We start from the raw sequence: 5,266 nt of genomic DNA, 5'->3' as shown, positions 1-5,266 counted from the left end.
ATAATTTTCGTATTTCTTAGCCAATTCTTATACTATCGACGCAACTTTCCTCTCTTTTTGCCACAATATCTAAATAAAACAGCATAAATAACTTATATTTCTACAAGTTATCACAACCCCAAATTTAGATATATGCTTGTCCTTAAGCATATCTTCAACTAAGGCAATTTCGCTCAATTCCTATCCTGACTTTGCGTCGATTGGCTGCTTCGAATGCTCCACCTCTACAACATTACTTAACAATGCAATTTCCTTCTATCCTTTAACAGTTCATCAACATGCTCTACTTTATTCTTTTATACAACAAACCTCTACCCAAAAATTTCCTTCTTGTTTTGAGAAGAATGTTTACCTCTTCTTACAAAAACAACTAGGTGCGTCTTTATGCGGTGGTCTGGTTTGCGTCATTTTATTAGAGACTATTGATCATGGTTACACCCTTCGTTTTGGCTTGCTCTCACAGGTGTCATGCAAGCATCCAACTATAGTTGTGTACCAATCTCAACTTCAACTCTTGATTTTCAGCTAAGTTTTACTTTTGCTGGTCAGAGGAGTTTTCTCTTGTATTCTTATTTTCTCTCTTTTTTTCTCTTTTCATATTGCGTCGATCTTGGAAACCTACCTTCATTCTGACTTGCTCCCATGGGTGACATGCGAACATCCAACTATGAGCAGGTTCCTTTCACGACTTTACTCTTATCAGGTTGGGATTTTCCCTTTGCTGACATTGGAATTTTTATGATTTTTTTTTTTTTGATAATGAATGCATTTGCCTAATGATGATCGCATCCGCTTGATCACATCTGCTCAGACCTTCCCCACCACCAAATTTAGAGATGCGAAAGGTCCTCATTGCGTTGTTTTGGACAGAAAAGGCAAAACACTTAGTCAAAATTTTGAAAAGAAGGTTTGAGCAGAGTCTTGAAATAGAAAAGGTAAAGCAGTGCTATTGTTATGAATTATCTAAGTGTTAGTCAGAAAGTGCAAAGTGTAAGAAATGCTGCTAAGGGTATGCATACTACTCATCATGGCAGCGCAATTAATAACGCAAAATAAAAGACAAGGAATATTGCAATAATTGACAAAGGATGATAAGTAAAGAGGCTAATGCATACGGAAAGAATAGTTACTCAGTTGTATTAAAATTAACTAAGTATACAAAGAATTACAATTATCGCTACATAAAATTTAAGCATGTACAAAAAATCAAGGTATAGCTTCTATACATAAAAATACTGAAATGAATTTATCCTTTGTATTTTATTCAAATGGGCGCAAGGTTAAAGATTAACGCAATGCATCCGTTACCGCAAATGCATAAGTGCAGAGGACGGGCAACAACGCATGCATTAGCGCAACACACCCCTCAACTCAGTGCATTTCTGGAGGACGGGCACATGGTATTTCTACTAGCGTAACACTACCTTGACATAGTGTGTTTTCGCTAAGAACGGGCGCAGAATACATACGCGTGCAACACACCCCTCAACGCAATGCATTTGTGTAAGATGGACGCAAAGTGTATCTTGTCAGCGCAAGATGCACCCATCATCGCAATGCACATCGGATGTTTATTAAAGTTTATTATTATTATTATTTTTCATCAACAACACAAGTCGCTAAGACTTTGCGGTGTTCATTTTCTTTTAGTCAGTCATTCACAGAGATTTAAGAACAACACAACTAATGCAGAAAAGTAAGTAAATTAAATAAGGCATGGAAATAACGCAATTGAATTAAATTGAAAGTAAATTCATAAAGTAGTAAAGGTTAAATTTAGTAAACAGTAAGTAACACAATGTAGAAAGTAGTAAAGGAAAGCTATAAAGAAAGCATTAAACATAGATTTTAGAGATGCAGATTGAAAGAAAAATTTCTCACGATTACCGTAATCCACACCCTTGCAGACGGTCAAGCTTGCCTGCGCAATGTCATCAAGGATATTGTTCCTTCCCATGAGATCATGGGGCTTCTGAGTTAATTGGCAGCGTTCCCGATGTTTTGTTGCGAAGCTCGACTGCCAATTGCCCAACTTGGATCTCCAAGTTCCTTATTGAAGACGGCTGTGACTGCATGACAGCATCGTTTTTCTCAATATACTGTTTCAGCAAGGACTCCAATGATGATGAATTCACAGAGGCGTTCGATGAGGACGGTTGGTTATGCGGTTGCCTTTGATGACTTTGATTCTGATTTTGGTGAAAAGATGGAGGATGTCCTCGATTCCTAGAATTGTTGTTTTGATGATTACTTTGGCCCCCTTAGTTGTGATTCCCTCCCCAACCGAAGTTAGGGTGATTCCGTCAACCACGATAGTAAGTGTTGTTGTAAGGGTTGTTTTGGATAGCAAACACTGACTGCAGGTTCGATGGGCACATCTCTACGGCATGGCCCCCTCCGCATTGGACGCAACTTATTGCGGTCACTTGTGCCGGCGCATTGGGTTGCGCTGAACTTTGAGAGAGGGCACCTTGATTAATTGCCATCGTTTGTAGGAGAGAGATCACCGTGGCCATTTATGCGGCCAAGGTTGTCATTGTATCTGCTGGTACAATGGCGTTGTCAGTTCTTCTTCTCTCGGGGCCTCTTCCCCCATACCCGTCATCCACCCAGTCATCCATGTTTCGTGAAATGCAATCAAGGATGACCTTGGCTTCCGTGTAGGTCCTATCCATAAATCCTCCTACTACGGAGGCATCAGCAACAACTTGCGTTGATCGATTCAAGCTGTTATAAAAAGTTTCCATTAGAACACAATCGGGAATCCCGATATGCGAGAAATTTTTCACCAACCTTCTGAAACGTACCCAGGCGGTGCTTAGAGTCTCATTATCCATCTACTCAAAATTCAGCACATCCTTTCGTCTCCTTGCGTTGACTGCTGGAGGGAAGAATTTCTTCATGAACCATTCCACCAACTGGTCCTATGACATGATTTCATTTGGCTCCAACAAATGAGCCCACCTCTTTGCCTCATTCCTCAGTATGTATGGGAAGAGGTAAAGTTTAATTCCTTTAAGGGTGACGCCAGGGATGGAGAAAGTGTTGCATATCTTCACAAAGTTGATCAGATGGGCGTGCGGGTCTTCACCTTGTAGACCTCTGAATTGTCTCGCATTTTAGATCATTTGAAGCATGACCAGCCTTATCTCAAATCTTGCATTCTCCGCAACCGTGGGTCTTGAAATTTTGGGCGAGAAGTTATAAAGATTCGATGCCGCATAGTACCTCATAAGGATGTTGCGGTCGGCATCAAGAAAAATAGGGTCTTGCGCTAGCCAATTTACCCCTTGATTCACATTGGGCCTCTCATTATTATTTGCCATGTTTCTTTTTCGCCTAATTTGGTTCTGATGTGCTTTTACGCGAAAAATACACTTGATCTCTGCGTCAGCTTCAAATTCTGGATCAGTTTTAATACTCATAAATCGTCAGCCTGCTCTTCGCGATAAACAGACAGTACAACAGAGATCTGTCCTATAAAATACCACAAAAGTATTCAACACTAACCATTACCAATCCCCGGCAATGGTGCCATAAACTTGTAACGGTGAAAATTAATCTTTAAGCATATGGACAATGATGAATATGAATCATACAAGCTCATGTCCCCTGCAACGGCGCCATAAACTTGTGCGGATGTGGATTGTATATGATGTTATGTTGTGTTTGTTTTGTATCACTTATACACACTACTGATGGATGAATGTAATACAAGCTCATGTTGCCATAAACTTGTTGACTGTAAAAATGGAATGTTATCTTTATCTATTGCACTAATGAATGCATGAATGATTCTCTATATGTACTCAAATGCTTTGCGATAAAGATAATTTATGCGATACTACATTTTAAGTGTATGCGTTGATAGTGCTATACTCGTAGTATGCGATGAAGTAGTGTGTGTCATAAGTTTCCTTGCGCTGAAACCAAGTATAATTCCAACGCAAGTTTCTCAGAATGATTCGAGGTCGAACACAGGGATTGTTGTCGTTAAATGCGATACTTATGTGATACATGCGACCGGTTATAATAATGAATAAAGAATTTTGGTTTGTACAAAAATATAAATTACGCTGAAGTAAAAATGCGTTGATAAACTAAATTTCTAAACTCTATGATATATGATACAGGGGTCAAGGGCTGGCTGTGAAGTTGTACAAAAGAATCTATGAATGCGATGACAAGTCTTATGAATGAATTAGAAATAGAATGAGTGTGAGACCCTAACACTAAATCCAAGGTGGAAGGTTATTTGGAGAAAGAAAATCTTAAGTAATAAAGATATTGGGGCAAGGGTGAAAGCATTAGTACTAAATTATAGCAAAAGGTGGCAAGTGGGCCAATGCATATGGAGGGCTTAAGCACATTGAACAAAATAGTGCGTGGGAAGCTAGAAGCAAGAAGACTTGGGCAATGGTCGTGGGCTTGCATGCAACTAACGCAAGGGCATGCCAAGTACACAGCACATGCGTCGAGCAGGTATGCCAAGTGCCCCTTCCTATGCGTCGAGCGGGCATGCCGGTCGTCCATCCTATGCATCAAGCGGGCATGCCGGACGTCCATCCTATGTGTCGAGCGCTGCCAAGCCTGCCGAGTGGCCATACCTATGCGTCGAGCACTGTCGAACCTGCCGAGCAGCCATACGTCGATGCCTTGCGCCAAGCGCACAGTCCATGCGTCGAACGGCCAGCCTACGCTGCGAGCGCATTGTTGAACGGCCATACATCGAAGAGCTCTGCCTAGCATTAATGCGTTGAGGCACGCCCATGCGGCCGAGCAAGCGAGCGATGATCAGCGCCTATACAGCACGTCCATGCGTCAATGGCCAGCGCCTATGCCAAGCACTATGCGTCCATGCCAAGCAAGCCATGCGGACATACCTAGTGAGCCATGTGTCGAAAATGAGTGGCTACCCTATGCGTTGGTGATGACTGACTCATGCGATGGCTAAGTGAGATTTCGATGGAAGTGAGTTGGCTTGCTATGCATTGTGGACAAAAGAAAGGCTAATTGTTGGGGAAAAGAATTTCAAGGGGAGATGGCAATATTTATGAAATGCGTTGATAAGCCTAACAAATTAGATAGATGAACATGTTAAGTATTTAAGTGATTGAGGTGGCAAAAAGAGGTTCACACAAAGCTCTAAGCAGGAGATGGACAAAGGAGATTACATGCAAAAGAGGTCTTATCACCCTAAGCAGGAGGTGGATGAAGGAGGTTGCATGCAAAATGGGGATTTTGGCTGAAAAATTAAGGTGAGAAC

The sequence above is a fragment of the Benincasa hispida genome, chromosome 3, assembly GCF_027475165.1.
Source record: "Benincasa hispida cultivar pf3 chromosome 3, pf3_genome.v1.1, whole genome shotgun sequence".
Lineage (NCBI taxonomy): Eukaryota > Viridiplantae > Streptophyta > Magnoliopsida > Cucurbitales > Cucurbitaceae > Benincasa > Benincasa hispida.
Note: the sequence above shows the minus strand (reverse complement) of the source record.